The following is a 26,859-nucleotide window of genomic DNA, read 5'->3' as shown; positions in this document are numbered from 1 at the left end:
GCAGATGTCCATCTTTTAATTCCTTTATCATTATAGAACATTTCAAACTCATTTGGTGTAAATTCTCCTCCTCTGTCTGATCACAAACATTTCAGAATCTTACCTATTTCCTTCTCAAATATTTCTAAGTACCACTTAAACATTTGAAAAGCATGAAATTTTAGTTTATAAAACATGACTACCATCATCGTAGAATAGTTATCTACAAATAACATGATGTACTTATCTCCTTTGTAGCTTTGTGCTTAAATTGGTCCACACAATTTAGTATGAACAATCCTAAGTATTTCTTTACATGTATAAGCTTTACTTTTAAAGCTTTATTTTTCTAGTTTGTCTAACTAACATTGTTTACATATCACATGATTAGGATTGTTCAACTTAGGAAAACCTCTAACTTTCTTCATGTTATTGATACTAATCAAGTTATCAAAGTTAAAATGACATACTTTTGTGCCATAGCCATACATCATCAAATTTTGTAACAAGACAAGTAGCATCCTCTATATCAAGATAAAATAGATTGCTTCTAGTTTGATCACCTTTTCCAATCAATTTCTCATTTGTGTCATATATCTTAGTAGTCTTATTTCCAAAATCAACCTTGCATCCCAAATTTGTTAATTGTGATACACTCAACAATTTATAGTTTAGTCCTTCAACATAATAAGCATTGTCACATGAGATCTTATCTGTGAGTTTGGTAGAAATTTTCCTTTTACCAAACATGGTTCATCACTACCAAATCTTACACTATTAAATCATCATAACAATTTAGGGTAATGAACTTTTTTTTTCTCTTGTCATGTGATGTGAGCTACCACTATCAATGATCCATTTATCATTCTTGTTTACACAAGTCACAAGTGTAGTTGCCTCATCTTCATTAGATTCATCCTTCATTGCAACCTAAAAAACTTCATCATTATGCTCATTAGAATCATCCTCTTCAACAATGTAGCACTTCTTGCATTTATCTTCATTTATTTTTCCTTTATATTTATCACTTCCTCTATAGTTCTTCTTCTTTGGACATTTGGTAGAAATATGACCAATCTCATTGCAATTAAAAAAAATGATAGGTAACTTACCTTTGAACTTGGATTTTCCTCTATGGAATTTTTCTTGCTAGTAATGCTTCTAGTTGTTCAACATTTCTTCATATGTATCACTATCACTAGATACATATTTTATCCTTCTCTTCTTCTTCTTCTACTTCACTTCACCAGAGTCCTTCATTAACAACTTAGCTTTGAAAGAAGATTCAAGACTCTCAAGTTTTTAATTATCAAAGTTAAATAGCTCTGAACTAGTGAGTCTACCTACCAAACCTTCAAGGGTTAGATCATTTCCTAGAATACATCTCAATTCTTCGATTGCAAAAACTCTCTTAGCATAAATAGGTAATATTGATCTAAAGACCTTTTCTAAAATAGTGTCATCTTCTATATGACTAGTAGCTCCTCTTATTGCACTAACAACTTCTTTTATCCTAGCCACATATTGAGAAATATGCTCGCCTTCTTCCATTCTCATGTCATCAACCTTACCTCTAAGAATTTCTGATTTGGATCTTTGAAATTTTTAATCTCCTCCAAAGACTATGTATAGAGAATCTCACATTTTCTTTGTAGTGTCACATCCTTTCATATCATCAAATCAAGCATAGCTTAGGGCTGAGGTGATCTCCAAAATTGCCTAATTGTTTTTTTTTCTTTTTCTTCATATCTTTAGCAATCAAGGCTCTAACTAGATCAACATGTTCCACTGTGATGGTAGATTGTGCATGATCTCAAAGTCCTCAGGGATTCAGCTTCATCAAACTTTGCCATGCAGGAAAGTTGTCTTTGTTAAGCTTAGGTACATCTCTCTTTGGCATCTTGATCTCTATTCTTCTAGTACCTTCAAATTAGTCTTCTTTAAATCAACTTGCATAAATGTCAACATAAAAGATTCATCAACACACTTGACATAATGATTTAACGTGAAAATCCAATTTAAAAAAAAATTACAAGTAACATGCTACTCAATTGTCACTCTTCTGAAGTGATGCCCTATGAAAGGCCAACCCCATTAAAGGTTACAACACACATTTTTAAATGTGACTTAGTTAAAGGATTTCAATCACCCTATTAGAAGTGAGCCTTGTTAAAGGATTTTCAAATGATCGTTAGGTTAAGCTTAATCCAAAGGATTTTACCCTAGACTAGTACAATTGTTAGAGAGTAATAGTAGAGCTTTGGTTTGATACTAACTTACAACTTCTCTTGCAGAATATAGATATTTGTTTAGTATTCAATCTTTCTTGGCCTTTTAAATTTTTAGTTCTAATAGCTTGTTCACCCTTCAATCATATATCTCCTTAAGCCTTCTTTCTTAGTATGCCAATGCAATCTCATCTTTGGTCACTTTAATGAAGTAGAACCTTTTGTCTTAGGCTTTTTGCTCTTTCTCTAATTCTCTAACCTTCTCCTCTCTTCACGACACTTGCTTCATGACTAGACATTCCCTTTTATAGTAAAGTAGGATACTTTACCATTTTCATCACCCATTTTAGGGTTTGGATGGATTAGGTAGGATATAATGCATCTACCTCATATACTATCTTTCTTCTAGAAGATTCTCCTAGAATCCATTTGAATTCACCTACAAATAGTTTATCTCAACTTATGTGCCACCATCTCATCAACCTTATCTTCCACCTTGTTCACAAAATTCAAGAAAACAAACTTGTTAGCTTAGATTTGATGAATCTTTGATCTTTTAAATAATGTATCTACTTAGTATTATCAACCTTCTAATGCTCAACACATACTATGTTACTCAGCAAGAACTATGAAATAACTCAACATCTACTAAAGTTTTACTAATGCTTGGCACATACTATGTTACTTGGCATCAACTTTGACTTCATCCTCTCAATATGTAATATCCTTCTTATAATGAAATCTAATCGATAGTTAATCACCATAATAAATATTTATGAGGGATAACTAAATCAACGTCTATAAGATATTAGAAATAATTGTCTATATAATCAAAAAAATATATATGTTCATCAATAAATTATAAAGCTAATATAATATATTTAATAGTAATATCAATTATTTGTATCATAACATTTAATAATAATAAAGATATACTCTATTCCTATCTAAGAATATTTTTTGATGAATAGTCCTTTTCTACTAATAAAATATACTAAGAATACAATTCACAAAAAAGGGGTTAGGGGATAACCACATCCTTAACCTCTAGCCATGAAGGAGAAATCACGAAAGCCAAGTGACGAAATTTCCCAAATTGTGCCTGTCAAGGCCTAGAAGGAGGAGCCGGAGACCAGCCAGAACCATTGCAAGGTGGGAAAGTAGAATGCCACCTCCATCTACCATCACCACCATTGGGACAACAGTGGCAGGAAGCTTGGAAGTGCAACCTGTGTGAGTGGTGACCTAAGGACAGGTGGTGAAAACAGCAACCACGAGGCATCAGCCGAGGCATCTAGAGGAACTCTGGCAATGGTGCAAGGATCATTACCCCCAGTGATTTAACAACTCCTATAAGTGAACAACTTCTAGGGAAACTTTATTAGCTTGCACCTAGATCTACATAATCACATTGTTACAAATGCATGCCTTAGTGTACATAGCAATGTTAACATCCAAAAAACTATGAGTGAATAGAATAGCATTCCTATCTTTCCATAGAGAAAAAAAAAATTCCATCCTAAAGGTTATTAAATAAATATTATCTTAAAGAATCAAAAAAAAATTATTAATGAGTAGTGATCTGTAATAAAAGGTTTGAATCATCCATGATAAAGCTTTTATATACCAATAAAAAATAATAGATAAGGGGTGACACAACAACCTATATATATCCAAAGGAGAAAACAAGTATCAAAGGCATATGGAAGGACAAGCAGATTAGTTATCACCCATTACGGAGAACCGAGGATAAATTGCATATGATTGAGGTAGAGAACATACATAAATCCATCCAAGTCATCAAGAAAAATAAATTGCATCGAATATACTATCAACACCAAGCCATAGGGATAACAATGAGACACATTGAAGAACATGGATGATTGATTGCCTTTTACAATCCATGTTGACTTATAGCATGTGAAAGACTTGTGATAGGTGTATGTATGAAGGAGAAAGCATGGGATCAACAATTACCAATAAGAAATCCACATCACCATTAACTACCAATAGGAAATCCATGTCACCATCACCAAGAGGAAGTAGACAGAACATCAAAGGAGATTAATATACCATGGACTACTAAGGATCCACATCATTCAATATTGTATTGATCGTGCATCATAAGAAATCAGACCCAACTAAACTGTGGAGTAAAATCATCCAACTATCATATTACAATCCATTCTATAGACAATTTGAATAAAATACTAATTAGAGCAAACATAAAGAAGATCCTATATATTAAGAAAAAATTATTAAAGTAATGACCCAAGTAAATGGGTGCAGCCTAGCCTATACTAAAAGCATTAGGGTCCACACATCCAACAAAAGTATAAATGAATGAACTATGGAGAGCTTATAAGGGAATATAAAATACACTTGCATTCCTTATTTATCTACCACTTATTAATATAGAAATCAAAACCAAGCTTGGGTAATAAAGAAAGGTAATACAATAGTAGAAAGAGATTCATTTTGGATCAAAACAAATATTTTAGAACAAACAAAGGTTTGAAAGAAGGCACTTAATATGAAGGGAGCGCACTAAGAGGAATAATTTGTAATTATGCATGGTCGGCTAGGAGATCAAGAAAAGGTAAAGAGGGTAAGGTTCTAATGGTTTATAGTAATTATGAATATGTCTCTTTTTTAGTTATAAATATATTTTTATGGATAATTTATACTTATACATATACACAAGGTATATATGTATATGTAACTATGGAGTTCTAAGAGAATTAGACACATGCTTTAATATGATAAGATCAACAGAGTCCCTTTGGGAAGAGAGTGATCTTAATATGGTTATAAGGCTAGAATATTCCATAGATGTCAACATATGCATATGTGTCAAGGGCCCTAAATAGAGTACATCTTTTCTAGGAATGACCTTAAAGGGAGTACTTCATAGAAGATAAAGAAGTAACCATGGATCTAAGGATCCTCAAGAGGACTATTAATCCCAATGTGGAGAGATCTTTAAGGTTGTGTTAGGATAAATGATAGAATAGTAAAATATATTATATTATTGTATAAATTATAACTTTGTTTTTGCAGGTATTATTGTCCTAGTTAGTAGGGACATTACACAATATCCACAAGATTACCATTAGTAGACAAAAATGACTCTATATGCAGTATCTTCAGATATTAAAATTATTTCTCAATGATTTTCTACACTAGCTTGTGTACATCCTTGAGCTCATTTGTAGACCTCATATAGCTCTCTAAAATAAACTCCTAGGAGTGTTCCCATTGAAACAATGAATCCTTTCCCATCTTGACGATCCCATGGGTAATGGCAACATTGTTCTTCATGTTAATAACTTGTTGTAGTAGGGCAATCTACTTTGTCAATCCATCTACTAACTTTTGTATGGTGGTTTTGATGATTGGAAGTTGTATCCCTTAGCTTGTGAGAATCTAACACTAGACCTCCTAAGTTTTCAATTAATGGGGGACCTTGAGTCTTCATCTAGTCTACTCATGTTTGGCCAACCTACACAAATTGCCTCTCTTATTGCAGCTTTATGTGTAACTCCCCACTAAAGGATCCACAGAATTAACCTAAAATTTCACTAAGTTTGGTAGCATTTTTTTTTTTTTAAACATAAAAGTTAAACTATTCACAACATACATAAAGTAACTGAAGCAATAACAAACATTCAACTAAAAGTATACATAAAATGTTATATTCTTTAAGGATCCCTTAACATTGAATCACTGTTAAATTAACTAATATTAACGATTCCATCTAACATCACATCCTCATGAAATAATAATGATAAGTCCAATGTTCTTAAAACAATATACTTTATTCCAAATGTTCTTTAGTAAATTAAATTTTAGAATGCTCAATCATCCACTGTACATGCCACAAGGTATGAAATGCTTAAAAGAATATACATCTGTGAAAATAAAGTACATCATCATCTTAATTCTAATCCGTGATGCAATAAAGTAAATGAAACCACATATCATATATGATACATCATCATAGAAGATATAATCATCCATCATGAAAGATAACCATATATCACAAACATAACTAACTAAGTGCACGATTTCTCCCAACCGTAAGTAGCATCATTAGACCATATTGGGCCCTAGCCATCCATCCATGCGTAACATCCCAAATCATCGAAGAGATCATCGGTATTAATATAGTAGGAATTTCACTCCTAAATCATACTACATCATATGTAGAAAAAAATCTAACATGCAAGATAAAGCATAAGATAACATCATCTAACAAATGAAAACTATCAATATAAGAATACATGTCCACCATCATAATCAAAGCATGCATCAGCCACAGTGTCTCATATGAATCTCATATGGTAAGAGTGAAGAAGCGCTACCACCCAACCACATGGAACCTAAATGGCCCACTCCCACCGTGCTGACGAGATAATCTCAAGTCTCAAACAGGTTATCAAATCACATAGCACAAATACTCTCTAAGTCCAAGAATCCTAAAAGCATACTAACTCAAGGGTTCCAAGAAAAATTGACATCTAATCCCAGAGGCACAACAAAGACATGTAGGAAACCTACTATGCAAGCAGGAAAGTGTCATCACACAGATCATGCTTGGCTTACCCTAGTAGTCTCTTAATAGACCCTGGCCCCTTAGTGATCCATATGCGGCCACTAGTATCCTCTCATACCAAAGAGGCATACTATAGAATGCAAGGTCGCAACCAAGCATTCTCTCTACTCCCACCCTAGTCTGTACTAGCACTCGAGGCATGGGCGAGAAAAAAAAAATTTATCTTATTAGGTTCATTTAAGTCAGTATTAGGTGTAATGTTTTCACTTTTTAAAACAACTTACAATGAGTTACTTTGGCAGCCTCTTAGGGCCCTGTCCCCAATTTCAAGCCACTTCCTGACACTACAAGTAGATAACCTACCCTAAGCTCATGGAATCATAAATCAAAAAATCACCACAGTTATATACAAGTGACTAGAAAATACCAAAAGATAATCCATATTAAGAGCATCAAATCTCCATGAACAAATAAAAAGCATCCATAGATAATCATGACCACAACAGTTCTCTATTGGCAACTAAAGGTATCACTGATAATCACAATATCCATTGGTTCTCCCCAAGCAACCAAAAGTATCTCAAAGTAATACTGATCGAAGACTCCAAATGGTCGAGTCAAAACATGTCATAACATGATATCATCGAGATCAGATAAACAATTCAGTCCTATCAAAGTGACTGGAAAGTAATTCCAAATACAACCGATCGATAACTCATAAATGGTTACATATGTCGTAGCTTACACAAGAAGACTGGAAACAACATCAATCAGCATACCATCTCATAACCATGGTTGAGTTTAAAAAGATCGAGATCAAAAAACATCATCATGACATCAAAATCATAACCCCCGAGCCTCTGGTAGACGTCCTATAACTAGTCGACCCAAACCCAAAAAAGAAGCATAGAGAGAACACAAAAATACAAGCACATGTTTGTTTTGTTAGAGTTACATAGTTGAATTAAGTTGAGAGGTTTCAATTTTCATATTAGAGTTGAGTATTAAATGAAGGAACAGTGTTCGTCTTCCTTATAACTAACCTGTGTATTTAATAAGTTAAAGATTTTCCCCTTGACTCTAAACACTCAATTTTCTAAAATGTCCTAAGGTCACCTTGTTGGAAATGATCCACATTTAAATCAATATCTCTATACTTCTTTTGGGAAAAATTATATATCTTTTTTAAATCATATATCTTTTCAAATAACTCAATTTACAATTTCTTTTTAAACCCAAAATAATTAGTAACTTAATTATTTCAATTACAAAATTTCATTAAATAATTTTATTAATTCTATTTATAAAACTATATCACCTATTTAAAATTTAATTGACTTGAATAAAAAAATTCAATTAATATAATATAATATAAAATATATACAGATATACACACACACACACACACACACATATATATGTATTAGTATTTATAGCTTCATAAAAACTAAATTACAAAATTTGATTTCAAAGTGCCAATGTTAATATTAAACAAAGTGTATTGAAATGCACCATGGATTATAATATGACTGTTGTACTTTATATGACAGTGTCATGCGGGCCTGCTGATGCAGACCTGTGACAACACATAGTCGTAGTGCCTATGGTAGCAGCACCACCGGCTCTCTGCCATGTGCAATAGGGTGGGGATACGGGTTCGTCCCTCCCTACCCCTTTTAACATTGAATTTATTTTTTTTAACATTTTTAATAAATGTTTAGCCCAATGCGATTCAGTTTTATTTTATTAACATTTTCGCACTGCGATTTTTAAATAAGCAGCGCTTAACTATCTATATATATATATACATATATGTATATATATATGTATATATGTGCATATTTATATATATACATATATATGTATAGATATATATGTACATATATATCTTTACATATATATATGTATCTATATATACATATATATCTATACATATATAATATATACATATATAATATATACATATATATATATATATAAATATATATAAATATATATGTATATATACATAATTATATATGTAATATACATATATATGTATATATACATATATATGTAATATATATATATATATGTATGTATATATATACACACGCACGCGCGCGCAGAGTGTTACTAAGCATATATGTATGCAGATTTTTGTACTTTTAAAAGAGAACATATACATAGTTTTTAAATAAAAATGGCTATCCTATTCTATAAGTTAAGAATTTCCCTTAAAATAATCGTTCTCTAAATTTATCCATTAATTTCTTTTAAGTAGGTTTGTCCATACGCATCTGAAAACCCTAGCCCCATAGTTTCCTCATATCTATGCATACAAAAATTTCTTATATAGAATTTAACTACCCATGACAAAATTCATACAACCAAGATATACAACATATGAAAATCCTCAAAAAGCATTAAGAAGGCACGAAGAAGACAGGAAGTGCAAGAAGCAAAATATCATATGCAAAAATCACAAGTTTCTACCTGGACACTGATGCTAAATCACTCCTCCTCAGAAACTGCAGAGCAAGCTCTTTCCTTCCCCAACGTCCCCGGGTCCTCCAAACTTGCTTCCCAAGCTTCTAGGAGTGCCTGAATATAAAGAACTCTCAGAAAGCACCTAGAATGTCTCTAGAAATAACCCAACCTTCTAGATGAGTCACAGATGAGTCACAAGGTTGTAGACACCATGTGCTTAATTTGTGCACTAACTCATGTGTTGTAGACTTACGTGAAATCAAGAGGTGCATTTACTCCTAGGTAGACTAATAAATTTTATTTTAATTCTTTTATTATTTCTATTATTATTATTTATTTATTATTATTTATTATTATTATTATTATTATTATTAATTTTAATTTCTTTTATTTAATTCTTTTTCTGAATTAATTCCCATTTAATTAATTAAAATCAAAATATCTAAAGATCATGATATTATATTAATTTTTCTAAAATAATTAAATTATTAATTAAATCTTTTAATTTTAGACTTAATTAATAGAAAATTCACCATAGACCTCCAAGATAAAATATGAAAACCCATTATAGAACAATCCATACAAAATTAGTCCAAAGGGTTAAAATCACGAATTATACCATCTGACATATTCAAAAGGTAAAATATCTCGGATACTTGTCCTACCTTTCTAGGAAAAATAGTTTAAGGGTTTAGGATTTGGACTTGAGAATTTATCTCCCCTCTCTTACCATTGAGATAGTACGATAGGGTACGCTCATCCTGGCAATTCAGGGAAGTCGATACTTGGTTCCTGCAACTCACATAAAATCCATGCATGTACATACACAATATATATATATATATATATATATTCTAAGCTAAATAGGCATTGGCAAGAAGTGGTGCATCGTGTAGTTCCTAACTAGCAGGTGACTATGACTCCCTTCCTAACCACATCAGAAATGCCATACAATAAGAGAACAAACACGCACACCATACACATGTAAGTATGGGGTAAGTATCCATAAGAGAACACATGTGATAATAAACCACCTAACTAATCATCATCAATAACTGGAAATAATGTAATAATCATCATGAATATATGAAATGTAGAGTTTAAATAATCACATCATATAACAATTGAATCTGTAACACAATATCTGATAGTCTCAAAACAATGCTACTAACCATCAACACAAAACTAGTCTAGTAGAGTTCGACCATGATAGCAACAATGTATCTAGAAAAATGTAAATGAGGGCAGGCACTACATCCACCCCCCATAGGATTAGGCTTACTCTTGGAAGCCTACAAACAAGTAGGGATATAACTCCTATAATCCAGCTGCATCCTCCCATGTAGCTAAAGAGTCATCAGTAGGATCCCATTGGACCTTTACCCGCTCTATGGTTTGACCCCTGAGGGTCAACTCTGGCTACTCTAGAATACAAACTGGCTCCAAACCCAGCTACCCATCCTCTACTTGCAATGCATTCCAATCAAGAACATGCACAATATCATGAAAAACATCATGAGTACGAGCTAGGTTGGGTGGTAAACCAAGGCGATAAGTAACTGGGCCAATCCTCTCAAGAATCTTGAATGGTCCCACAAAGCGAGGTGCTATCTTTGAACCCTTTTCTTATTAGATCAGACTCTTCCATGGACGCACTCTCAAGAATACCTTATCTCCCACAGCAAACTACTTATCTGTCCTATGTGCATCAGCATACTTTTTCTGCCTATCCTATGCCATAGTCAAGTGCTCACGGATACACACTATCTTTTGCTCCATATCACGAAGCATCTCAGGACCCAACAAGATGAAATCCTCAAGATTGTCCCAACTCAAGGGTGTATGACAAGGATGTCCATATAAAGCCCAAAATGGTGCCATGCCAATAGAACTATGATACCCATTTTTGTAGGAAAACTCCACTAGGTAAAGATAGTCCTCCCAATGTCTCTACCTATCCATCACATACATCCTTAACATATCTTCCAATACCTGATTCACCCTCTCTATCTAACCATATATCTCTAGGTGATATGCTGGACTAAAATTCAATTGTGCTTCAAGCTCATGCTGTAGTGATGTCCAGAATGCAGATGTGAATACAAGATCCCTATCTGAAATGATCTTTTAGGGAATACCATTTAGTGTCACAATGTCATGCATGAAGACATTAGCTATAGAAGCTACCATGTAGGAAGACCTGATTGGTGGAAAATGTGCTACCTTAGTCAACTGGTCAATGATGACCATGATAGCATTGTGACGATGAGCAGTCATGGGTAATCTTACTATGAAGTCCATAGAAATGATGTCCCACTTCCATGAAGGAATGAGATTTCATTGCAAAAGTCCTATCGGGTGCTGGTATTCTGCCTTGAATCTCTAACACTCAAGACACCTAGCCACATAATCAGCAATATCTCACTTCATCCCAAACCAATAAAATAAGTGTCGCAAATCAGCATGCATCTTCTTGACACTTGGATGTGCCAAGTACAGTGCACGATGGGCCTCTGCTAAAATCCATGTGCAAAGCTCATCATATATCGACACATAAATCTTTCCTGAATGTCTCAAAAGACCATTTGACTCAAGGACATAGCCTGCAAAATTACCCTCAAAAGGTCTTCCTGAATCTATCTCTCTACACACCTCCTAGTACCAAGAATCTGTAGTAACTGTGTGAACAATCTGACTCCTCAAATTGACACTAAGAGTCATAGATGATATCACATCTCTTCTATGACTCAACACATCTACCACCACATTCTCCCTTCCTTGAATGTACTTTACCTCAAAGTCATAATCACATAGAAATTCCATCCATCGCCTCTCACAAGCATTTAGATTAGGCTGCATGAAAATTTACTAAAGACTGCGATGATCACTATTTAGCTCGAATCTATGCCCCAAAAAAAAATCTCTCCACCTTGTCAAAGAATGAACTATCATTGCTAACTCAAGATCATGTGTAGGATAATTTAGCTTGTGATCCTTGAGCTTTCATGATTCATACACAATCACCTGTCCATTCTATATCAAGACTACTCCAATCCCTTCCAAGGAAGCATTTGTAGACATCATGAAATAACCTTCTGGATTGGGTACTACTAAGATCGGTGCACTAGTCAAAAGCTTCTTCAGCTTTCAAAATGTTTCCTCGCATTTCTCCGTCCATATAAACTTATTTCCTTTCCTTTGAAGGGAAGTGATAGGATGCACTACTCTGGAGAAGTTTTGGACAAATCTACGATAATATCTAGCTAGACCCATGAAACTTTGAATCTCTAACACATTAGTTTGTGTAGGCCAATCTACTATTGCCTATATCTTTGCAGGGTCTACAGAAATACCATCACCTAAAATGACATGCCCTAAATACAAAATCTCTTATTTGAAGAATTCACACTTGGCCGCATTGGTATAAAGTTGATTATCTCTCAAGCAATGTAATAGCAATCGCAGGTGTTCCTCATGCTCCTTCTAGGACTTAGAATATATCAATATATCATCAAGAAACATGAGTACAAACCTATCAAGATAAGATCAAAACACTCCATTCATCAAACTCATGCAAACTGATGGAGCATTAGTCAGGCCAAAAGGTACCAATGTGAACTCATAATGCCCATAGTGAGTTTGAAAGGCGGTCTTGTGAATGTCAGCTTTCTTGATGAGAAGCTGGTGGTATCCTAACTTAAGGTCAATCTTGGAGAATATTGTAGCTCTCTTGATATGATCAAATAAGTCATCAATACTTGGTAGAGGATACCTGTTCTTTATTGTCACCTTATTCAACTGTCTGTAGTCAATATAAAGGTGTAAAGACCATCTTTCTTTTTTCACAAAGAGCACTGAAACTCCCCATGGTGACACACTAGGTCAAATACTCCCTTTGGCTAAGAGTTCCTCTAGCTAAAGAAGCAACTCACCCAATTCCTATGTAGTCATGTGATAAGGAGCTTTAGAGATAGGATCCACTCTTAGAATTAGATCAATGCTGAATTTGATGTCCCTCTTCAAAGGCATGCCCAGAATCTCACTTGGAAAGACATCTGCATACTCCTGTAAAATTGGGTGAGCTAAAATCTTCCTCATAGGATCTTCCTCATCAAGATCATTTACCATAACTACAATTATCTGACATCCCTTATGGAAACTCTGCTTCAATTGCATATTAGAAATCATCTATAGAGATATAGGCATTGGTACCCCAACAATCTTCACATCATTCCCTTGGTCATCCTAACACAATATAATTTTCTTCCTATAGTCTATACTAGCCCTATGAGATTCAAGCAAGTCCATACCCAAAACCACGTCATAAGAACCAAGAGGTATAACTTGAAGGTCAACTATAGTATCAAATCCTCCTATGCTAACCCACGCTTATGAACTATAGAATCTATGGAGACCTTAATACCGAAGGCTAGTTCCACTTACCAACCAAGATCTTGCTTCACCACATCGAGCTTACACTTAGCAACAAGAGATGGAGAAATAAATGAATCTGTAGTACCTGAATCAAATGACACTAAAAGAGGTGTACCTCAAATAGCTCCTGTGGTTTCAACCACTGTTCCTTGATGGTCTACCTGATGCTAATCTACTACTGCAAACACTCTATGAGCTCTACCTGCATCTCCAATTGTAGGCTAAGATTTTATTGGCCTAGGGCCTGAATACTAAGGTGCTCAATGTGGACAGTGAGCTACAAAATGTCCAACTTGCCCACATGTAAAACATCATGTACTTCTACCAGATCCTCTCCCTATAGGTGGTGCATTTAACTACTGATGGCTATCCCTACTAACAAAAGACTGACTATTCTAAGCTAGTTGATTGTGCTAATTTTGTTTATTGCACTGAGCATTGTGGTTATTCTTGAGTTAGAACCTCTGCCACCACCTTGAACCGAAGGGTATGATCCCTTTTGCTGCTGTGTCTACTGAGACTACTGTTGGTACTATTTCCCCTTAAAAAAAGGAGGCTTCTTGTTTCCACCTGAGTTGTATATGCCTTTAGATCTTGATGCTACAGATGCTCCCACAAAACCTCCCTAACCAAGGTTGACACTTTGTTGTACAAGAATGGCTCATCATACCGCATCCTTGAGGGTTTTAGGCTCAAATACCTTGACACCCCCAATTACACGATTGTTCAAACCCCTAATAAAATGTTGTGTCAATAGAGCCGAGTTGTCACTGAATCTTGAAAAGGACATGAGCTCATAGAATTTGTGCTCATACTCTATCACAGTCATAGAATACTGCCTGAGATTATGGAACTCATCTTCCCTTTCCTGCTTCCATTCCTCTAGTAGGAATCACTTGCAGAAACTCTCTAAGAATAGCTCCCAAGTGACATTGTTCATATCTATGCCCAGCTTCTTTTCCTCAATTGTCCACCAAGTGGCCCCAAAATTCTCCAAGTTACTAATGGAAAATCTTGCCTTAACATTACTGTCAAAGTCCTGCATAGCAAAAATCTTGTCAAGGGAAATAAGTCACTATTCGGCCACATATCCAGAACCCTACCCATTAAAGGGCTTGACCTTCAATCTCAAAAGCTCCTTCATCTGAGTAGATACAATGGATCTATATTGATCCCTTTGAGGGCTCCTAGATCGGGGTCTATGCTCTTGTTCTGACTGATGTGCTTCATGCTGATCATGAACAAGAGGTAAGTGATCAAGAATGGTCTGCATCATCTGTCTCAAGTTAACCTCCTCAAACTTAGCTTGGTCCCCTCTATGGCTCTCTTCTTGCTACTCACTAGCATGCTCTCCCCTGCTCTTTTCATGAGCAGACCCTCCACGAACAGATTCACGGACACTGATAACTCTGCCACATCCTCAGCCTCTTCCTTAGCCTCTACCATGGCCTCTAATAGAAGAACTTGTCCCAGATCCATCCTAGAACAAAATCCAAGATACAAAATACTATCACAACATAATGCATTCTACTATATAGGATAAAAGGCCCAAGTTTTGCAAACAGACTAAGTTCAATTTTATTTTGCCTATGTTTAGGTTTAAGTAAAAAAATTCAGTTTTGAAAGCTAAGTGTTGAAGTGTGAAACATATGCAAGCAACAGTTTTAGATTTTGTTTTAATTCACCTAGTCTTCAATTTTGAAGAGATATACATAATAGTTCAAAGTCCTAGTTTTTTTCAAAAATACCCAGAGGTCCCAATGTAGAAACTCGGGCTTTGATACCACATGTAACTCCCCGCTAAGGAATCCAAAGAATCAACCTAAAATTTCAGTAAGTTTGGTAGCATTTTATTTTTATTTTTTTTTAAAACATGATAGTTAAACTATTCACAACATACATATAGTAATAGAAGCAATAACAAACATTCAACTGAAAGTATACATAATAGTTTACATTTTTTAAGGATCCCTTAATGTTGAATCACTATTAAATTAAATTAATATTAATGATTCCATCTAACATCACATCCTCATGAAATAATAATGATAAGTCCAACATTCTTAAAACAATATACTTTGTTCCAAATGTTCTTTTAGTAAATTACATTTCAGAATGCTCAATCATCCATTGTACATGCCACAGGGTATGAAAAGCTTCAAAAAATATACATCTGTTAAAATAAAGTACATCATCATCCTAATTAAAATTCATGATGCAATAATGTAAATGAAACAACATATCATACATGATACATCATCATAGAAGATATAATCATCCATCATGAAAGATAACCATATATCACAAACATAACTAACTAAGTGCACGGTTCCCCCCAACTATAAATAGCATCATTAGACCATCGTGGGCCCTAGCCATCCCTCAGTGCGTAAAATCCCAAATCACCAAAGAGATCATTGGTATTAACATAGTAGGAATGTCACTCCTAAATCATACTACATCATATGCAGAAAGAAATCTAACATGCAAGATAAAGCATAAGATAACATCATCTAACATATGCAAATCATCAATATAAGGATATGTGTCCACCATCATAATCAAAGAATGCATCAGCCACAGTGTCTCAGATGGATCTCATATGGTAAGAGTGAAGAAGCACTAGAACTTGATTGCATGGAACCTAAATGGTCCACTCCCACTATGCTAAGGAGATAATCTCAAGTCCCAAACAGGTTATCAAATCACATAGCACAAATACTCTCTAAGTCCAAGAATCCTAAAAGTATACTAACTCAAGGGTTCCAACACAAATCGACATCTAATCCCAGAGGCACAACAAAGACATGTAGGAAACCTAATACGCAAGTGAGAAAGTGTCATCACATGGATCACGCTAGAGTTACCCTAGTAGTCTCTCAATAGACCTTGACCCCCTAGTGATCCCTATGCAGCCACTAGTATCCTCTCATATTGACAAGGCATACTATAGAATGCAAGGTCACAACCAAGTGTTCTCTGTACTCCCATCCTAGTCTGTACTAGCACTCGAGGCATGGGCGAGAACAAAAAATTTATCTTATTAGGTTCATTAACGTCAGTATTAGGTGTAATGTTTTCACTTTTTAAAGCAATTTATAATGAGTTACCTTGGTAGCCTCTTAGGGCCCCAGCACCCATTGCAGGCCACTTCCCGACACTACAAGTAGATAACCTACCCTAAGCTCATGGAATCATAAATCAGAAAATCACCACAATCCTATACAAGTGACTAGAAAAACAACAAAAGATAATCCATAATAAGAGCATCAAATCTCTATGAACAAATAAAAAGAATCCATAGATAATCATAACCACAAAAGTTCTCTATTGGCAAATGAAGGTATCACTGATAATTACAATATCCATTGGTTCTTAATAAGCAACAAAAAGTATCTCAAAGTAATGCTAATCGAAGACTCCAAATGGTCGAGCCAAAACATGTCACAACATGATATCATAAAGATCAGATAAATAATTTAGTCCTATCAAAGTGACTAGAAAGTAATCCCAAATACAAGTGATCGATAACTCATAAATGGTTACATATGTCACAGCTTATAAAGAAGATTGGAAACAACATCAATCAGCATACCATCTCATAACCATGGTTGAGTTTAAAAAGGTCGAGATCAAAAAACTCATCATGACATCAAAATCATTACCCCCGAGCCTCTGGTAGATGTCCTATAATTGGTCAACCAATTAGTCAACCCAAACCCAAACAAGAAGCATAGAAAGAACATAAAAAGACAAGCACATGTTTGGTTCTGCTAGAGTTACATAGTTGAATTAAGTTGAAAGGTTTCAATTTTTGTATAAGAGTTGAGTATCAAATGAAGAAACATTGTTCGTCTTCCTTATAACTAACTTGTGTATTTAATAAGTTAACGATTTTCCCCTTGACTATAAAAACTCAACTTTCTAAATTGTCCTAAAGTCACCTTGTTGGAAATGATCCACATTTAAATCAATATCTCTATACTTATTTTGGGAAAAATTATATATATTTTAAATCATATATCTTTTCAAATAACTCAATTTACAATTTGTTTTAAAACCTAAAATAATTAGTAACTTAAATATTTTAATTACAACATTTCATTAAATAATTTTATTAATTCTATTTATAAAACTATATCACCTATTTAAAATTTAATTGAATTGAATAAAAAAATTCCATTAATATAATATAATATACATACATACATACATATATATTTAAAACTTCATAAAAACCAAATTACAAAATTTGATTTCAAAGTGCCAACGTTAATATTAAACAAAGTGTATTGAAATGTGTCATGGATTATAATGCAAGCGTTTTACTTTATATGATAGTGTCATGTGGACCTATTGAGGCAAACCTGCGATAGCGCACTGACGCAAGCTCTCTGCCATGCGCAGCAGGGTGTGGGTGCGGGTTCATCCCTCCTCGCCCCTTTTAACATTGAATTTTATTTATTTTTAAACGTTTTTAATAAATGTTCAGCCCAATGCGATTTGGTTTTATTTTATAAATTTTTTCTCACTATGATTTTTAAATAAGCAACGCTTAACTATACACACACACACGCACGCAAAGAGTTACTAAGCATATATGTATGCAGATTTGTGTACTTTTAAAAGAGAACATATACAATTTTTTTAAATAAAAATGGCTATCCTATTGTATAAGTTAAGAACTTCCCTTAAAATAATTGTTCTCTAATTTTATCCATTAATTTCTTTTAACTAGGTTTGTCCATACGCATCTGAAAACCCTAGCCCCATAGTTTCCTCAAATCTATGCATATAAGAATTTCTTATGTAGAATTTAACTACCCATGACAAAATTCATACAACCAAGATATACAATATATGAAAATATTTAGAAAGCATTTAGAAGACTTAAAGAAGATAGGAAGTGCAAGAAGCGAAATATTATATGCAAAATCACAAGTGTCTACCTGGACACTGATGCTAAATCACTCCTCCTCAAAAACTGTAGAGCAAGCTCCTTCCTTCTCCAACATCCTCGGGTCCTCCAAAAGTGCTCCCCGAGCTTCTAAGAGTGCCTAAATTTAAAGAACTCTCAGGAAGCACCTAGAATGTCTCTAGAAACAAGAAGAAGATGAGATAAGCGTTGACAAATAAGCATGAGCTTTTTCCAACCTTCTAGATGAGTCACAAGGTTATAGACACCATGTGCTTAATTTGTGCACTAACTCCTATGTTGTAGACCTACATGAAATCAAGAGGTGTGTTTACTCCTAGGTAGACTCATCACTTTTTATTTTAATTCTTTTATTATTTCTATTATTATTTATTTATTATTTATTATAATTTTTATTATTATTAATAATTTTAATTTCTTTTATTTAATTCTTTTTCTCAATTAATTCCCATTTAATTAATTAAAATCAAAATATCTAAAGATCATGATATTATATTAATTTTTCCAAAATAATTAAATTGTTAATTAATTCTTTTAATTTTAGACTTAATTAATAAAAAATTCACCATAGACCTCCAAGATAAAATATGAAAACCCATCATAGAACAATCCATACAAAATCAGTCTAAAGGGTTAAAATCATGAATTATGTCATCTGACACATTCAGAAGGTAAAATATCTCATATACTTGTCCTACCTTTCTAGGACAAATGGTTTAAGTGTTTAGTATTTGGATGTGAGAATTTATCCCCCCTCTCTTACCATTGAGATAGTGTGATAGGGTACGCTAATCCTTGCAATTTAGGGAAGTCAATATTTGATACCTGCAACCTACATAAAATCCATGCATGTACATACAATATATATATATATATATATGCTAAGCTAAACAGGCAATGGAAAGAAGTGGTGCATTGTGTAGATCCCGACTAGCAGGTGACTACGACTCCCTTCCTAACCACATTAGAAATGCAATAAAATAAGAGAACAAACATGCACACCATACACATGCAAGTATGGGGTAAGTATCCATAAGCAAACACATGTGATAATAAACCATCTAACTAATCATCATCAATTACTAGAAATAATGTAATAATCATCATGCATATATGAAATGTAGAGTCTAAATAATCACATCATATAACGACTAAATTTGTAACACAATATCTGATAGTCTCAAAACAATGCTACTAACCATCAACACAAAACTAGTCTAATAGAGTTCAACCATGATAGCAATAATGTATCTAGAAAAATGTAAACAAGGGCAGGCACTACATTAGAAGTAGATTTTTTTCTCCTCTATATTTTTATCTTCCACCACGCCACTTTGAAGAAAAATAAATTTCTAATCAATATTAATTATCACAATTTAATTTTCTTACCAAGTTTAAATATAGAGTTAAATATATTATATTTCTTATTTTTAATATGTTTATTAGTTTTACATTGATGCTTATTTTTGCCATTTGTAAAATGATATTTCTTTAAGTTTACACTAAGTTTTACTAGCTACTATTTTACAATCTTTCTCTAATTTTTTTATACCACTTTACAAATTGTTAAACTAATACTACCCCTCAAACTTACTAGATATTTTGGTAGTTTGAATAAAGTAATCAACAATTTATTTTTTAAAAATAAAAAATTTCAACTTATAATTGAATTGGTCAAAATTAGTAGTTTATTCATATAATATAATTTCTATTTTTATTTATATATTTCTTAAAATAATATAGTTATGAATATTTTTTAAATTCCCTTCAACTATCTCTATCATTCTACCTTTACTTGTTCCTATAATAACATATCGTTCTCTCTTTTAGCTCTCTCTTTCTATCATTCCTTTCTATCTATAAGTCTCTATTTTCCTTCTTTTCCAATTATTGGCAGGAACTTTGATGCATTGCATCTCTTGTATCTATACATTTTTAGTTTAATAGTCAAGCAAAGATAGGCATCTTAAAAAGGATATATTAAAAAATATATATATTACTATGTTTTTAGATTCATAGATTTTTTTTTGTTGATTTGATTGTGTTTGATTTTTTGTATCAATATTTTGGATCACATTCCATGATCTATCATCAAGATGATGAGAGCTTCTAAATTTCTATCTTTAATCTATAATTCAATTCCATGAAGGTTCATAATAGTAGACATTAAATTTCCACAATCTATGCATTTATAGAATTTTCTTCTAAATTAAATTGTGTTTGGATTTTTGCATCAATATTTTGGATCACACTCTATGATCCATCATCAGGATGAGGAGAGCTTCCAAATGTCTAGCTTTAAACCATAATTCTCTCATGTGAAGGGTCATAATAATAGACATTAAATTTCCACAATCCATGTGTTTATAGAAATTATTTATGGACTCCATTGTGTTTGATTTTTTACATCAACATTTTGGATTGCACTCTAAGATCCATCATTGGAATGATGAAAGCTTCTAAATGTATAGCTTTAAACCGTAATCTCCTCTTAGTAAGGGTCTAAATAAAAAACATTAAATTTCCACAATCCATGTGTTTATAGAATTTACTTTTTGATTCGATCATGTTTGATTTTTTCATCAACATTTCATATCAGATTAAATGATCCATCATTAGGATGATGAGAGCTTCTAAATGTCTAGCTTTAAACCATAATTCCCTCCAATGAAGGGTCCTAATAACAAACATTTGGCACAATATTTGCTAGAGTGAATTTAATCATGGAGGAAACTTCATATCTAACCATGTTCAAGTATATATATATATATATAATATTTTTATTATTAGTTAGATAAAATCTAAATGTATTAAATTAACACATTATAGGTAATATATTTTTTATAAATAATATCTAAATACTATAAAATGACTATTTAAGGTATTTTATATTATTAAATTATAATATAATTTAATAATATGAAATGAATTCTTTAAGCTTGTAACATTAAATTGGAGTAGAATAAAAAGTGTCACATAATAGCTACTTTCCTTCAATATGTTCCACAGAGTGTAAGGTTGGAGCAGTTGCTAATTTTATTGGCTGGCAAATTTAAGCAGAAGATTGAGAAGAGTTGAGAAGAGGAGAGAGATTGCTTGAAGGGTTGTCAAGAAAATCAAAGACTAAGATGACAATGGAGGCCTATCAGTGCATCAACTTAAAAAGTCAAATTGAGATCTATACATACAAAGTGAGTTGTACTTGATAGATCAAACATGTTGTTACTTTCTAACCATTGTAAATAGTATTTGAAATCCTTTAATCAAGGTTGACGTAACAGTCACACATAAATCCTTTAATAGGGTGACATTCTAAGGGAATTCTATAAAGTCCTGTAACAAGACTACTTGTAACAAGGTAATTAAATCATTTAACAAGGTCACATTTAAAAGTGTGTTTTATAACCTTTAACAGGGTTGGCTCCTAAAAAAGTTCGCTTTATAAGAGTGAAAATTAGTGGCATGTTATTGGTGATTTATCCCAAATTCGATTTCCACATTAAATCCTAGTCTAAAACTTGTGTGGATGTTTTATTTTTATTTTTACTGATCAATGTTTACATTCTTCTAGTCTATTATATTTATGATAGTGGACAGTGAGTTGATGTTACTACAAGTTCGCTGTAGAGACCGAGCTATGCAATGATAAGATTTCAAGTTTTTTAAGTGTTTGTTTGTTCAATTGGTACATTTGGACCTTGGATAACTGATTCAAACCCCACTCTCTTAGTTATTTTAAATGGAATAAAAAATATATAAAAAGTACTACAACTTTATATTTAACTTCTTTTTGTACTTTATTTATTTTTAAATTAATATTATGTAGCTGTATCTTTATATAATTAAATTGTTTATAAATATAATATATTTAAATTATAGAATGAGAATAATAATATATCAATTAATAATATATTAGATGAAACAAAGTTCGAGAATTGGTGAACCAAAAAAATGAACAATAAAGTAAAAAGGGAATTGAGTTACATTTTTATAAATAAAATTACTATTCTTAAACTAACCTAATTTTTAAGCACTCTCTCTAAAAACTTAGTAATATGCATAACACTAACCTTGATTCAAATATGTACTATCATACTAAATGTAATATTAATGAAACTTTATGCCTAATTTGAAATTTAGCCCTAATCCTAAGACTAATCCTAACCCTTATTGTTAGATAAGTCCAACCCTCATAAAGAAGAAAATGATAATTTCTTTAATAATACACATGAATTTAAAATTTCACATTTTACATCATGTATTAATAAATATATATAGAATTTTTAACTATAGAAAAAGGGGAAAATAGCATATGCCACTCTTTTTTTTACAAAACAAACAAAAGAAGGGGAAGTGGAAGTGGAAGATGGAGAGGAATAAGAATAGAAAAAAAGGAGAACAAGGAGGTAGAAAAGAAAAAGGAAAAAAAAAAAAAAAAAAAAGAACTAAAAATATAGGAATGAGAAGAAGCAAAAAGAGTAGAAGGAGAAGGGAAAAAAAAGGAAAAGAAGGAAAAGGTGAACAATATAAAGAAGATAGAGAATAATGATAAGGAGAATGTGGATGAAAAGAAGATGAAGCAATACAAAGAGGAGGAGGACGTGGAGGAGGAGGGGGAGGGGAGTTAAAGGAGTAGGTGAAGGAGAAAACAAAGTGGAATAAAAAGAAAAAATAAAATGGGGAGGAAGAAAAGAAGAAGAGGAAGAATATGAAGAAAGGAATAAAGACAATTAAGGGTAAGAACACATAGGAGTAGAAGGAGAAAGAAAATACATTTGGTCTTGTTGGAAATATTCAAGACTATGCCAAGTTACTGAGAGGGGAGGGCTAAATCAATAACTTTAAAATAATTGACAATTTTAGATCTTAATTGCAATATTCCAATTACCATTTAGTTTGACATATCTGATCTGATTGCATGCATGAGAGACTGAAACATAAAAGAAACCATAACACTTGAACACATAGATTTGGTTTCTCAGAAACCTTCTACATAGAAAGTAAAACTGGGGTGGGGATGATACCCAAAAACTTCAATATTGCAACACAAAGTTGGCCAGTTAAGGCTTACATTGATCACTTCTATTGATCTTCCCTATTAGGAGGAACTAGGACTACTAGGTCCACTTTGTTATAAGTTTTACAAACATACAGTGAAGTATGCACTCGGTAAAGAGATTTATGAAAGACTATTAAGTCTACCTTGTTAAAGGATTGATTTTGACTAGTTCACCCGTTAGGATGAGGGAGAAGATCTCTAATCTACAACTAAATTTGGTGAATGAGATTCCTTAAATGTACTGATCACCTTTCTATTATGGATATGTCTTTGCTACTCCTTATGCTGATATGACCTTTATAATTCGCTCTTCTTCTATTGTATTACTTACGTATTTGTCCTTTCAATCACATTCCTTAATCTAATTATTCTTTTAAATGATACAAAACATAACATATATATATATATGTATAATCTAATTATTCTTTTAAATGATACAACACATAACATATATATATATATCAACCCAAATTGCATAAAAATAAAAGTTGGCCATCATACAAGTTAGCACCAATATTACAAAGTTGACTGACATGAAGACACTCAGGTTCTGAACACTGACTTGATGAACTTTTGATACACGACATCTACTTTCATTACTTGGCATTGTCATGCACTTGGTAGATGTAGAGGCTTGATCCATACTGATCACTCTAGAGTAGTCTTGAACTTAATCTGCATTGGTGACTTGGTAGATACTGTGCAACTCAACATAGATTGAATTACTTGTTTAGCATGACTAAACTTAGTAAACACTATCACCATAAGTTTAGTTAATACTAGCTTCACATTACATTAACTACTAACTCGGTAGATACTGCAATGCTTGGGTAACCACTGATGAAATTGGTGTATACTAAAATACTCAGTTTGAACTACTAGACTTCTCACTGACTAAATCTGCTTGGTGACCTTTTATATACTTGGAAAAAACTATAATGACCTGGGTAGCCATAAAATATATAACTAAGTGTGTTTTCACTAATAACAAACTTAACTGATATGTCAACAATCTCCCCCTTTGGCATTTGTTACAAAAACACTTATTAGCTAAAAATTGAATATCTTGCATTCATCACCATGTGATACTAGCTCTGTAGAATATACCCTAAGATTTTTCAAAACTGATTTTGTAAGGTATACTATATATTTTCTACTATATACATTTTCCACTTTGCTATATACATTCTCCTCCATAGCATGTTTCTCTCTCAAAACAATATGTGTGTCTCTCCCCCTTTTTTATAGCAATGCCAAAGATTTATTCTAACTAATTTACCTAGAGACACCAAAATGAGATAAGAAACCAAAATGTACCTTGAGAATGACTGCCAAGGTTTTATCCCAATTCTCTTGCAGAATCTTGCATGTATGAATTGAAATTCGTACCTCTATAGATTGTTCAATGATGTGATCTACAATAGAGAAGAATCAAGGATGTGGTCAATATTGATTGATATTTAGAATATGATCCTTCATAACATGGATACAATGTAGAAACATATTGTATATTCAAAAATGTTGATCCATGATAATAACTTCTCTATTTTAGATCACATGATTGAACTATCTACAGAGGTACAAATTGCAATTCATACATGAAAGATTCTGCAAGAGAATTGGGATAAAACCTTGGCAATCATTCTCAAGGTACATTTTGGTTTCTTATCTCATTTTGGTGTGTCTATGTAAATTAGTAAGAATAAATCTTTGGCATTACTATCAAAAAGGGGGAGAGACACATATCACCACATGATACTAGCTCATTAGAATATACTATGAGATTTTTCAAAACTGATTTTGCAAGGTATACTATACATTTTCTACTGTATATATTTTTTACTTTGCTATATACATTCTCCCCCATAGCATGTTTCTCTCAAAACAATATATGTGTCTCTCCCTCTTTTTGATAGTAACACCAAAGATTTATTCTGACTAATTTACATAGTGACACCAAAATGAGCTAAGAAACCAGAATGTTCCTTGAGAATGACTTCCAAGGTTTTATACCAATTCTCTTCCAGAATCTTGCATGTATGACTTGCAATTTGTACCTCAGCAAATAGTTCAATCATGTGATTTATAATAGAGAAGTTATTATCATGGATCAAGGTTCTTGTATGTACAATATGTTTCTACATTGTATCCATGTTAGGAAAGATCATATTCTAAATATCAATCAATGTTGACTAGATCATTGCTTCTTCTCTGAATAATTTGGCCTACATATCTAACAAAAATTTGATCTTCTTATTATGGGCAAAGCTTGAACTAGGGTCAAGTTGCAACTCTTGAGGACTAGCTTTTACATCCTCATCAATTTTGGAAAATTTTCCCTTTATTTATTTTTTGAATTTGGAGACATCACATAACTTCCCAAAAAGTGTTGTCAAATTGGAACAGGATGTCTCAAGATTGACCAAAATTGTAGAAAACTCTATTTGATGAATGGCAATCTGCTAAGCAATGTGCTCCAACACTTTGTTATTGAATTTCTTTATAGATTTTTCAATTAGCTTTCCCTGACCATCTATGTGCTTATTAAATTTTTTTACTACATCTGCTATTGAAACAAAATAGGTTAAGAAGAATCAATCTCAGCTCCTATTGCCTCTACTAAAATTTTCTTGGCATCATCTATAATATTATACTTCTTATCTCTTTCCTCTCTTAATCTTTGTTGTTTTGCCTTTTTTCTGGAGTTCACTAAATATCTACATTTGGTCTAGAGTAAGCTTGTAGATATCCCAATTTGGGAATACTATCTCCTCATCTAAATCAATATCATACTCTATCACTTTTCCTCTTCCCAAAAATTTTGTACTCGGTTGAGCCTTAGGTTCAACCATCTATGTACTTAATGCCTTTGTGTCTGGAATGGAAACAATAGTAGATATACTTGTCCTTATAGTAAAAACTAATACTTTACTTACTGATGGAATACTTACAGGAATACTTGAGGAATCCAAAATTGCTGAAGTTAAAATTGTAGAATCCAAAATCGAAGTAGACAAAATTGGAGAGCTTACCACTAATGTACTCAAAACTATAGAAGTCAAAATTGGAGAGGTGAATATTGAAGAGCTCAAATCAGTAGCTGAAGAAGTCTATAGCTTGGTAGAAGAAGTGGAAGTCATTTCTATCAATGATAAGCTGAGCTGAGTTGGGGCAAAGAGGGATTGGACATTTGATGTAT

Source organism: Cupressus sempervirens, chromosome 7 (assembly GCF_028749045.1).
Source record: "Cupressus sempervirens isolate cs-2001-9-10 chromosome 7, ASM2874904v1, whole genome shotgun sequence".
Classification (NCBI taxonomy): domain Eukaryota; kingdom Viridiplantae; phylum Streptophyta; class Pinopsida; order Cupressales; family Cupressaceae; genus Cupressus; species Cupressus sempervirens.
Note: the sequence above shows the minus strand (reverse complement) of the source record.